This window comes from Sorghum bicolor, chromosome 7 (assembly GCF_000003195.3).
Source record: "Sorghum bicolor cultivar BTx623 chromosome 7, Sorghum_bicolor_NCBIv3, whole genome shotgun sequence".
NCBI classification, from domain to species: domain Eukaryota; kingdom Viridiplantae; phylum Streptophyta; class Magnoliopsida; order Poales; family Poaceae; genus Sorghum; species Sorghum bicolor.
Window position 1 is genome coordinate 48,250,363 of NC_012876.2, and position 13,850 is coordinate 48,264,212.

The window sequence follows — 13,850 nt, forward strand, 5'->3', positions numbered from 1 at the left end:
AGCTCTAATGGGGTGTTTGCAAGCCACCTATCCAACAATTCTAGTTGATATAATCACTAGGCACACAAGAGCTATGTCACTACTTACACTAGAAAGCTACCTAAAGTTTCTATACAAGTAAGTAAGCTACTCTAGTTTGCGGGAATGTAAAGAGATGGTTTGAACTTTATACCGCCGCGTAGAGGGGATGAACCAATCAATAAAATGAAGTCCAATCACCGGGAGAAATCCAATGAACAATCACAATGGAGACTCACAATTTTTCTCCCGAGGTTCACGTGCTTGCCGGCACGCTACGTCCCCGTTGTGTTGACCAACACTTGGTGGTTCGGTGGTTAAGAGGTGTAGCACGAACCTCGTCCTCACTAGGACACCACAAGAACCTACCCACAAGTGAGGTAACTCAATGACATGAGCACTTTACTAGAGTTACCTTTTGGCTCTCCGCCGGGGAAGGTACAAGACCCCTCACAATCACCGGGAGATGGCCACGAACAATCACCAACTCGTGCCAATCCTCCTCTGCTGCTCCAAGCCGTCTAGGTGGCGGCAACCACCAAGAGTAATAAGAAAACCGCAGCCAAATCGATCCCCAAGCAAAGATGTATCACTCAAGCAAATGCACTTGGAATCACTCCCAATCTCACAAAGATGTATAATCTATGAAGGAGATGAGTGAGAGGTGTTTGCCTAGGCTCACAAGGATGTCATGTATGTTAGAATACCAAGAGAGTAAGCCCTAAGCCGGCCAACAACTATTTATAAGCCCCTCAAACAAATAGAGCCGTTGGCTCTTTCTCTGGGTGAAACTCGGGGTCACCGGACGCTCTTAAAGGGGCACCGGACGCTCAGCACCTGCGTCCGGTGCTCCAACGTCAGCCACGTGTCGCCTTTTGAAACGTTCGCGTCAGAGTCTAACGGTCACCTGCAGTGCACCGGACGCTGAGCAAGTTAGCACCGGACGCATGCGCAGAGAGTTCAGCAAAAACGCCCGCACACCGGACGCTAACCACCGGACGCTCAAGCCAGCGTCCGGTGCCTATCGTCTGGTGCCTTACCCTAGCTGGGCCAGGCACTGTCTGCACTGGACGCTTAGACGCAGCGTCCGGTGCTCCAGAAGCCAGCGTCCGGTGAGTGTTTTCTCAGCGAGAAACACTCCCGCAATTTCTCCAAATTTCCCACCGGCGCAATAGAAAATATGCACTTCATTTTCTCGAAAAGCGCCGAATCCCGCCTCGCAAGCTCAGCAGGAGGGAGAGAGGAACCCATCCTCTCTCTACCCATGAAACTCCACCTCCATCTCAAAGTGTGCCAACACCACAACATGTGTAAACCAACATGAGCACGTGTGTTAGCATTTTCACAATCATTTTCTTCGAAGGAGTTAAGTTAGCTCACTAGGTTCTAAATGCATGCACATGAACAATGACACCTAGTGGCACTTGATAACCGCTTAGCCAAAGAATTCCCCTCTTTATAGTATGGCTATCTACCCTAAATGTGATCACACCCTCTATGGTGTCTTGATCACCAAAACCAAAACCCTAAGCAATACCTTTGCCTTGATCTCCATAGGGTTTTGTTTTTCTCTTTCTTCTTTTCCAAGTTGAGCACTTGATCATCTTGTGGTCATCACCATCATCACCATGATCATCACTTGCTCCATTACTTGGCATGTACCAACCTCATTAAGTCTACACACACTTAGCATAGAGGTTAGTACTAGGGTTTCATCAATTATCCAAAACCAAACTAGGGCTTTCAATCTCCCCCTTTTTTGTAATTGATGACAACCCTTCTTACAAAGATTTTCAATAAAATTTTCTTGGATTCATGTTGCTTGCCCAAGCATTTTACCATGTGCAAAGGTTATGGACAAGTTTCATAAACCCAAAATGGTAGCAATTGCTCCCACTACATATGTGCTAAGAGTTTGAATTTAAAAGCTTGCACATATGCTTGAATAGGAAACATAGGAGTCAATTTCTACCAAATGATGCTAAGGTGTAAAGAATGGACCTTTGAAGCGTGATACCAATTGGAGTTGCCAATATACACCATCCTTAGCACCATTAGTAACTAGACATTCACAAACTAGAACACCCCGTGAGATCAACATTATGAACAAGGTTCTAGTACTACTTGTGAAATAACTTAAAAGTCTAGTTGCACTTCCTATGCATGCTAGTTCTTCATTTGATCAATCAAACCTATAACTAGCATACACCACACATCAAGGCATTTGAGAGAAAGCTTCTAAAGCTAATGCAAATGCAAGCAACCATATGTGATGCACATACAAATGCAACATACAAGTTTATGAGCTTGCTCCCCCTACTTGTGTGCTTCAAAATTTTAATTGATCCCCTTCTTTTATCATGTTACTCCCTTATCTTAAATCTTTGGGAAATTTTCTCCCCCTTTGTCATCAAAGACCACAAAAGGTGAGCTCAAATTTTAGATAGGTTAGTGTGAAACCATGTGAAGTGAGATCATTTTCCCAAATTTGGTCCAATCTAGATTACTTGCCTAAGATATTTAACTCGGTTTGATCCAAGGACAAGCTTCTTCACACCTCCAAATAAGGGTTATCTTGTACCATGTTGAGTTAAACACTTATAGCTCATATTCTAGATCAAACACTAGGATTGCAAGCCCACAAACATGTCATATGCTACCACTAGATCAAGTCAAGCATAAAAGCAATAGTGGTACCATACAAGCATCAAATTCATTTGATTTTCATGAAAGATCCTAAGACATGTAAGGAATGACTAGATGCACTACACAAGTCCTTAGCATAGGATGAATGACATGTCAAACAATTTCACCTTGCTTTGCTCGAAGGAGAGGCATGTCATATAGTGGGGGTGCATCAACACATATTTGAGAAGTCAAGTATGTTCAATTCATTCCTTAGCTTGCAAAACCTCTTCTCATCAAGTGGCTTGGTGAATATATCGGCAAGTTGGTCATCGGTGCCTATGCTCTTAATGCAAATGTCCCCTTTTTGTTGGTGATCTCTTATGAAATGATGGCGGACATCTATATGCTTTGTTCTTGAGTGTTGAACCGGATTGTTGGTGAGCTTCACGGCACTTTCATTGTCACATAGCAATGGCACTTGTTTGAAGTTGATTCCAAAGTCCTTCAATGTTGCCTTCATCCATAGGATTTGTGCACAACAACTACCGGCCGCAATATACTCCGCTTCGGCGGTTGATAGTGCAACACTATTTTGCTTTTTGGATGACCATGAGACAAGTGATCTACCCAATAGTTGACATGTGCCCGATGTGCTTCTTCTTTCAACTTTGCATCCCGCATAGTCCGAATCGGAATATCCAACAAGTTCAAACTTTGCACCTTTGGGATACCACAAACCAACATTTTGGGTATGCTTCAAGTACCTCAATATTCTTTTTGTTGCTTTCAAATGACTTTCTCTTGGTGAGGCTTGGAATCTTGCACACATGCATACACTAAACATGACATCCGGTCTTGATGCGGTCACATAGAGTAGACTTCCAATCATAGACCGATACAACTTTTGATCCACCATATTTCCACTTGTATCACTATCTAGGCTTCCATTTGTTCCCATTAGAGTGCTAATTGCCTTTGCATCATCCATACCAAACTTCTTGAGCATGTCTTTTATGTACTTGCCTTGACTGACAAATGTGCCATTCTTCAATTGCTTGATTTGAAGACCAAGGAAGTAACTAAGCTCTCCAATCATTGACATCTCAAACTCACTAGCCATCATGTTGCCAAACTCCTCACAAAATTCTTGGTTGGTTGATCCAAATATGATATCATCAACATATATTTGCAACACAAACAAGTCATTGCCAATCTTCTTGGTGAAGAGAGTGGTGTCAACCTTGCCCATCTTGAAACCTTTAGAGAGTAAGAAATCTCTCAATCTCTCATACCATGCTCTTGGTGCTTGCTTCAAACCATACAATGCCTTTCTAAGCTTGTAAACATGGTTGGGTTTCTTGTCATCTTCAAAACCGGGAGGTTGCTCAACATAGACTTCTTCATTGATATAGCCATTGAGAAATGCACTTTTCACATCCATTTGATATAACTTGATGTTATGAGCACAAGCATAGGCCAACAAGATCCTAATTGCTTCCAATCCTGCAACCGGGGCATATGTTTCACCAAAGTCAAGACCTTCAACTTGAGTATAGCCTTGTGCTACCAATCTTGCTTTGTTCCTTACAACTATCCCATCTTGATCTTGTTTGTTGCAAAAGACCCATCTAGTACCAATGACATTATGATCACTAGGCCTCTCAACTAATTCCCATACTTGATTTCTCTTGAAATTGTTAAGCTCTTCATGCATAGCATTGACCCAATCAACATCTCTCAATGCTTCATCAATCTTCTTTGGCTCAATGTGAGACACAAAGGAGAAATGCTCACAAAATGATGCTAATCTTGATCTAGTTTGCACTCCTCTTTGAATGTCACCTATGATATGATCCAATGGATGATCTCTTGCAATATTTGTTGGTTGGAGTATTTGCACTTGATTGCTTGCACTTGGTTGATCATGAGATGATGTACTAGCTTGTTGATCTTGCACTTGAGTACCACTTGTATTAGCTTGATTTTGATCATGAGAACCACTAGTTTGCACATTGGATGTAGGAAGCACTTGATCTTTGTCATCTTCATCATCAATCACCTCTCTTGGCCTTAAATCACCAATATCCATATTTTTCATTGCATCGGCCAATTGAGTGCCTCTCACATCATCTAGATTCTCATCTTCCTCTTGAGAGCCATTGGTTTCATCAAATTCAACATCATGCACTTCTTCTAGAGTACCACTAGCCAAATTCCACACTCTATAAGCTTTGCTAGTAGTAGAGTAACCAAGCAAGAATCCTTCATCACATTTCTTTTTAAATTTACTCAATCTAGTGCCTTTCTTCAATATGTAGCATTTGCAACCAAAAACCCGAAAATATGCAATGTTGGGCTTTCGTCCATTCAAGAGCTCATATGGAGTCTTCTCCATCATTGGGTGACAATAGAGTCGGTTGCTATAGTAGCAAGCCGTGTTGATTGCTTCGGCCTAAAACGAATGACTCACATTGTATTCACTCAACATTGATCTTGCTATATCAATCAAGGTTCTATTCTTCCTCTCAACAAGACCATTTGATTGTGGAGTGTACTTGGCCGAGAATTGATGCCTAATGCCAAATTCATCACAAAGCTCATCAACTCTTGTATTCTTGAATTCACTTCCGTTGTCACTTCTCACTTTCTTGATGGTTGTTTCAAACTCATTGTGTATTCTCTTGACAAATGATTTGAAGGTTGCAAAAGCATCACTCTTGTCACTAAGAAAGAATACCCATGTGTATCTTGTGAAATCATCCACTATCACAAATCCATATTTGTTTCCACCATTGCTTGTGTATGTGGTTGGTCCAAATAAGTCCATGTGCAACACCTCAAATGCCTTGCATGTACTCATGATGCTCTTCTTTGGATGAGTGTTGCCAACTTGCTTTCCGGCTTGACATGCACTACAAAGCTTGTCTTTCTCAAATGTGACATCTTTCAAGCCTCTAACAAGATCATGTTTAACTAACTTGTTCAATTGTTTCATTCCAACATGACCAAGCCTTCTATGCCATAACCAACCCATGCTAGATTTAGTGAGCAAGCATGTTGACAATTGAGCTTCACTAGCATTGAAATCAACCAAGTATAGATTCTCATATCTAAAGCCTTTGAATATCAAGTTAGAGCCGTCTACACTTATGATCTCTACATCATCAACTCCAAATATGCATTTGAAACCAAGATCACAAAGTTGAGCTACGGATAACAAGTTGAAGTTCAAGCTCTCTACTAGTAGCACATTGGAAATGCTCAAATCATTGGATATAGCAATTTTACCAAGCCCTTTGACCTTGGCTTTGCCATTATCACCAAATGTGATACTATCAACACCATTGTCATCATTTGGATTGATTGAATTGAACATTCTTGAATCACCGGTCATGTGTTGTGTGCACCCACTATCAAGCACCCAATGCCTTCCTCCGGCTTTATAGTTTACCTACAAAAGAAATCAATGTTTCTTAGGTACCCATACTTGTTTGGGTCCTTGGAGGTTAGTGACTAAGCTCTTTGGTACCCAAATGGCCTTCTTCTTTGGACCCACAATTGGTGTACCAACAAACTTAGCATGCACACCCTTCTCACCCTTGGTAAGAACATAACAAGAATCAAAAGGAATGTAAGATACATTAGCATTTTTCTTGTTCTTGTTCATTTTGTTGCAATTAAGCTCTAAGTGCCCAACTTGCTTGCATCTATTGCAATACCGACCATTGCTCTTCACAAAGCTAGGCTTGTGAGTTGCAAAGGCCGCCTTGCCTTTCTTGGGGGTATAGCCTAATCCCTCTTTGTTGAGAGAAAACCTTTGGCTACCCAAGCACTTTAGCAAGCGGGCCTCACCACCATAGGCCTTGCCTAGGGCGTGAGTGAGCTCATCCACCTCTCTCTTAAGAGTCTCATTCTCAACCTTTAGTGAGGTATCACAAGTGACACTAACATTAGAAGTAGAGGTAGAGTTGGTGGTGGTGGATGAAGACCTATAAGAAGAGTTAGTGGCAACAACAATAGGTGGGTTGGGTGATTCTTTAATTAAGTCACATGTTGTGCCCACATCACATGATACAACAACTTTTTCCTTGTTCTCTTCTAATAACAAGGAGTGAGCCTTCTCAAGCTTGGTGTGAGCTTTGCCAAGCTTCTCATGGGCATCCACTAGCCTCTCATGAGTAGCATTTAGCTCATCAAAGGATTGCTCAAGAGCTTTTAACTTCTTGACCAATTCTTTGCACTTCTTGTTTTTAGATTGAATGAGAGAATCGGCTTGTTCTAACATGTCCATGAGTTGTTCATTAGTGAACTCATTTTCATCATCACTATCACTATCATGTTCATGTTCACTTTCACTTTCACTCTAATCATATTGTACCTTGTGGCCCTTGGCCATGAAGCATGAAGGAGTGTCAAAGAGTGATGGCTTGTTGATGGCAATGCTTGCAAGCGCCTTCTTCTTGGATGCCTTATCATCATCACTAGAATCATCATCCAAAGAAGCATCACTATCCCATGTCACAACATAGGATCCACCCTTCTTCTTCTTCTTGAAGACCATCTTCTTCTCTTTCTTTTCTTTCTTCTCCTTCTTGTTCTTCTTGTCATGCTCATCATTGTCACTATTGTAAGGACAATCCGCCACAATATGATCGGGGCTCTTGCACTTGTAGCATAACCTCACATGCTCCTTGTTCTTGAAATGATCTCTTCTCTTTCTTGTGTGATAGCCCTTCTTCTTCATCATCTTGCCAAACTTGCGGACAAAGAGTGCTAGAACTTCCTCATCACTGTCATCATTGGAGCACTCCTCATCACTTGATTCTTCCTTCTTGGCCTTGCCCTTGTTCTTGCTCTTGGATGAAGAGCTAGCTTTGAATGCTACACTCTTCTTCTTCTTGTCATCATCATCCTTCTTGATGACCTCATCATCACCATTGTCATTGTATTGATCTTCGGTCATGACATCTCCAAGTACCTCATTGGGAGATACACCCGTCAATCCACCTCTAAAGATGATTGTTCTCAATGTCTTGAACCTCTTGGGCAAGCACATCAAGAACTTGTGAATAAAGTCCTCATCCTTCACTTTCTCACCTAGGCCCTTGAGATCATTGATGATGACTTGGAGCCTATAGAACATCTACGGTATAGACTCATCGTCCTTCATCTTGAAGTTGGATAGCTTGTCCTTGAGCATATATAATTTGGCACTTTTTACCGTTGTAGTGCCCTCATATGTTTCTTCTAATCTTGTCCGCACTTCACCTGCCTTCTCAAGATCTTTGACTTGTTCAAACACCTTTGAATCAATGCCATTATAGATTGTGTTGAGAGCCATTGTATTGCATTGCTTGTTTGCTCTCTCATTGTCGGTGGGGTTAGCAGGGTCAAGGATCACAAAATCATTCTCTGTTACTTCCCACACTCTATCATTGATTGATCCAAGGTACATCTTCATTTTTCTCTTCCAATAGTCAAAAGAACTTGTGCCATCAAAGAACGGTGGTTTGCCCCCAACATGGTTGAACACTATTTGAGCCATAATTTGAGCACCGAGGTTGTTAAGCCTTCACAAACGGTGACCACGGCTCCGATACCACTTGAAAGGTCCTAATATGGCTAGAGGGGGGGTGAATAGCCTATTTAAGAATTCTACAAACTCACCAGAGCAAGAGGTTAGTAAATAACAAAGCGAAGCTTTTTGCTCTAGCTCTAATGGGGTGTTTGCAAGCCACCTATCCAACAATTCTAGTTGATATAATCACTAGGCACACAAGAGCTATGTCACTACTTACACTAGAAAGCTACCTAAAGTTTCTATACAAGTAAGTAAGCTACTCTAGTTTGCGGGAATGTAAAGAGATGGTTTGAACTTTATACCACCGCGTAGGGGGGATGAACCAATCAATAAAATGAAGTCCAATCACCGGGAGAAATCCAATGAACAATCACAATGGAGACTCACAATTTTTCTCCCGAGGTTCACGTGCTTGCCGGCACGCTACGTCCCCATTGTGTCGACCAACACTTGGTGGTTCGGTGGTTAAGAGGTGTAGCACGAACCTCGTCCTCACTAGGACACCACAAGAACCTACCCACAAGTGAGGTAACTCAATGACACGAGCACTTTACTAGAGTTACCTTTTGGCTCTCCGCCGGGGAAGGTACAAGACCCCTCACAATCACCGGGAGATGGCCACGAACAGTCACCAACTCGTGCCAATCCTCTTCCGCTGCTCCAAGCCGTCTAGGTGGCGGCAACCACCAAGAGTAACAAGAAAACCGCAGCCAAATCGATCCCCAAGTGCCACTAGATGCAATCACTCAAGCAAATGCACTTGGAATCACTCCCAATCTCACAAAGATGTATAATCCACGAAGGAGATGAGTGAGAGGTGTTTGCTTAGGCTCACAAGGATGTCAAGTATGTTAGAATACCAAGAGAGTAAGCCCTAAGCCAGCCAACAACTATTTATAAGCCCCTCAAACAAATAGAGCCGTTGGCTCTTTCTCTGGGTGAAACTCGGGGTCACCGGACGCTCTTAAAGGGGCACCGGACGCTCTTAAAGGGGCACCGGACGCTCAGCACCTACGTCCGGTGCTCCAACGTCAGCCACATGTCGCCTTTTGAAACGTTCGCGTTAGAGTCTAAGGGTCACCTGCAGTGCACCGGACGCTGAGCAAGTTAGCACCGGACGCATCCGGTGCACACCGGACGCATGCGCAGAGAGTTCAGCAAAAACGCCCGCACACCGGACGCTAACCACCGGACGCTCAAGCCAGCGTCCGGTGCCTATCGTCCGGTGCCTTACCCTAGCTGGGCCAGGCACTGTCTGCACCGGACGCTTAGACGCAGCGTCCGGTGCTCCAGAAGCCAGCGTCCGGTGAGTGTTTTCTCAGCGAGAAACACTCCCGCAATTTCTCCAAATTTCCCACCGGCGCAATAGAAAATATGCACTTCATTTTCTCGAAAACCCATCCTCTCTCTACCCTTGAAACTCCACCTCCTTCTCAAAGTGTGCCAACACCACAACATGTGTAAACCAACATGTGCACGTGTGTTAGCATTTTCACAATCATTTTCTTCGAAGGAGTTAAGTTAGCTCACTAGGTTCTAAATGCATGCACATGAACAATGACACCTAGTGGCACTTGATAACCGCTTAGCCAAAGAATTCCCCTCTTTATAGTACGGCTATCTACCCTAAATGTGATCACACCCTCTATGGTGTCTTGATCACCAAAACCAAAAGCCTAAGCAATACCTTTGCCTTGATCTCCATAGGGTTTTGTTTTTCTCTTTCTTCTTTTCCAAGGTGAGCACTTGATCATCTTGTGGTCATCACCATCATCACCATGATCATCACTTGCTCCATTACTTGGCATGTACCAACCTCATTAAGTCTACACACACTTAGCATAGAGGTTAGTACTAGGGTTTCATCAATTATCCAAATCCAAACTTGGGCTTTCACTGCTACACTAGCACCATTCACTATCCTTGAGAACAGGAAAGAGCATTGGTAAGTAAGAGGTGAGGTTGTGTGATTCGACAAATTTACCAATTCCACTATATCTTGCATAAGTGCTAACATGCTAGGATCCAATTCGAGCGTTCGTGGTGGTCGATATGGAGAAAAAGAAACATTATAGTTTCACAGGCTGAGTTACGCCAACTACAAAACTCACTAGTGGAGGCCATGGTGAAGATGTTTGATGAACGTCTTCCTGTGGTGCGCGGTCGGGCTAAACAACATAGCTCAGCCAACTCTCGCCGTGGTCTCTTTGGCCACAGTGGACAACATGGAGGAGGTTCTCATGGGTATAGCATTCACCCCTGTGTGCTCATTGATGATGAAGATTACTATGTGTCCCCCAAAAGAAATATTCAGCAAGAGTGCCACCACCCAAAATTCAGTGAGAGAAATCAAAAGGAAAAGATGAGACATTCCACCATACGTGAGAAAGAGTGGCACCAACCAAAATTCAGTGAGAGAGTTCAAAATAAGAAGATGAGAGATTCCACAATATTTATGGAAAGCCACAAAATTCTATGTGAGAGTGATCCACAAAAATTGAGAGAAAAAAGAGATGAATCTTGTGAGGAATTATTTACTTCTAACATCATAATACCTTCTATTCTTGTTCCTTTTGCAATGCAGGTTCATGAAGAAAATGATGTTGTGAATTATGATCAGCCCCCAATCTTCGATGAGGAAGAACAAGTGATTGTCAATGACAACGATACACATGCATATGTGGCTTCACAAGATGTTGAAGTAATTGTGCATCAAAACCTATGTGAGAATGAGAGCCACATTGCCAAAATGACAGAGAGTGAAAATAAAAGTGAGTTGAGTGATTCCACCCACTGTAAGGTTGAGAGTGTCAACAATGAGAGTGTGAGGGATACACCACAGAAAAATAGATATTTTGAATGCAGGCCAAGTTTGAATATCTTTGAAACTAACACTCTCATCTCTACTTCTAGTTTTGTCTTTCCAAATGTACAGGTTGGTGATGAGAATAGGGAAGAGATGGATGCTCAAGACAACACCATACTTGTTGAGAGAAATGAGAAGGTAGCCATTAAACTAAACCCATTGTGTGTTGCCCAAAACCTGAACCATGACATGGATAACGTTAAGATTTTAGAGGTGCAATCCTTGGTACTTGCACCACCAAAAAGTCTAAAAGTTATTGAAAATAAATCAGATTTGAGTTTGCAAAATAAAATGGCGTGTAATTATGATAATACACATGGTTCAAATGGGATTAACCATATACGAAATATTTGCACTGATTTGATTATTTCACATTGTCACAGAACCGACCAAATTATAAGAGTTCAAGTGTGGAAACGATCGACCAGCAATCAAGTTTCCAAACTTGAGCCCATATAACCCCGGTAGTCAACTGAAATCACGAAGGACTTCAAACCAACTTGCAACAAACCAAGATCGTAATAGTTCAACATAACACAGCGATTGTTACATAGTCATTCATAGCCGTCGAAGCGGCACCACATCGGAGTTACTTAGTTATTACAACACATGTTTGTAGTAGCGGAAGCAAAATAGTTTACAACACACGTTCAGAAGTTCAGTTCACAAGTTCCTGTTATAGCCAGAGTCTTATACCATCCATCCAAAAGCAACAGGTACGAAGTAGTTAGAGAACCGTGCCCAACGGTTAGTCCTCATCCCCAGCGGGATGGAGACAGGTCTTGTAGAAGCCATCATAAAAGATATCATCTGCAACAGGTGGGAAATAAACCCTAAGTACGAGGATGTACTCAGCTAGACTTACCCGTCTAGTAAAACATAAAAGACACCAAGGATCATGCAAGGCTAAGTATAAAGTGGAGCTGGTTGACTCACAGTTGCCAAAAGCTTAATTAACTAACTTCCAATTGGTATTAGCATCATATTGATCATCATTAACCTACTACTAGATTAGCACCTGTACTAAAACACATCACTTGATTATTACAAGCAATAATAACCATATCAAGTTCATCATATGCCCTTTCTTGCTATCATCATTATCACAAACCAAAGTTCATTAGTGGATGCTACGTTTGCCGCTGCTCTGTCAAGTTCTCACTATCCGGGAGACACGGCGATTCGAATCGATTCCTATCCAGCTGGAGGGTTATTCCTAGCACTCACCCAAGCATCCCCCGTCGGAGAGCCAGCGGGTCACCTTTGGTACGACTCAGAAATCGCGGCTCTTATCAGCGCCACACTCCCAGGGCTACCACTCTGCCAGGGAGGTCAGGAATTTTAACACACCTGCCTTTGGTCTTACGCCAATGGTCCCCCGCACACCGCACTTCCTCCGGTAGTGCGCACTTTATACTTGCCGGTCTTCCGGCCTGAGTCATACTACTAGGCTTCGCGGTCGGAACGAGTTATCCGGCCAACTAAGTGTTAGGCATGCGTTCAACATGACAAGAGGACGTACAACGGTCGGTCCTTAGCTGCCACAGACGGAGTTACTACAACCTTGCAAAACTCCGCCCGGCTTAAGTCAATTTAATCAGGCGACTTCTACCGATTAAAGCATGGCTAAGCTGCTACTCGATCCTAACTCTATAACCAGGTAGTGGTAAGATATCTGGACAAGGATTGAGTAACATGCAGCAAGGGTTTCATCAAACTCCTATACGTAATTGCATCAATAGATATAACATAATCAAGTAAGCTTTTGAAATTAAAGTGGGAGGCTTAATATGCTCTGGGGCTTGCCTTTCATGAATGATGCAAGCTCGTGATTCGGGCACTCAACCTCCTCTTCGGGCCCCTCGTGTCCGGCTTGCTGGACCTCCACCTCCGGATTGCCCTCCTGGCCTTCGGGGTTCACCTGGAGCTCGAAAGAAGCTGTCGCGTCCGGTGCACCTATTGCATGCATGATAAGTAAGAACGGGTGCATGCTGGACGAGGATGAATGCTTGCCAAAGTAATTGGCACTCCACTGGACACTCATTTACTGAGTAAACTCCCAAGATAAACTCACAAAGGATAACCAATTAACTAGCAAGACCTAACAAGTCCAACTATAAACAGCAAGCATTTTATAACAGAGCAGCTCAGTAAAAAGGTCATAACTATTGCTATGAAGATCTAAAAAACATAAATGAGGACATTCTAGAAAGCTTATGAAATTGTCTACATTTCATATTCAGACATTACAGCAAGATTCATAAGTTAAATAAGTCAACTAAACAAAGTTCCAGGCTCTGTCCCAGAAAAACAGAAAGCACCTATTTCTGGAACCCAACTTGCAAAAGCCATAACTTCAAAACTACTAGACCAAATGATCCCAAATTTAAACCACAGCTAGTTTATAAAGTTTACAACAACTTTGATGTAGACAAGTCTTCCAGAAAACCAAGTTATGAATAAGCAAAGGTGGAATTATTTCCTTGCTGTCCAGAACAGCTATAAACCTTCAATTAATTATTTAATGACATAGCCAAAATATACTCAGTGTCAACCACACAACGTATAAGCACAAACATACTATGAGATTACCAGAACAACATATGTTAACTCCAAAACACTTAATAACAAGGCATTTATTAATTTAAATCTATAAAGAAACATAATTACAAGATACTAGCAAAAGTGCTCAGAAAAATCTCCAAAAATTACAGAAGCACAAGCATAGCAATTTGAAATCACCATAAAAATTTCAGA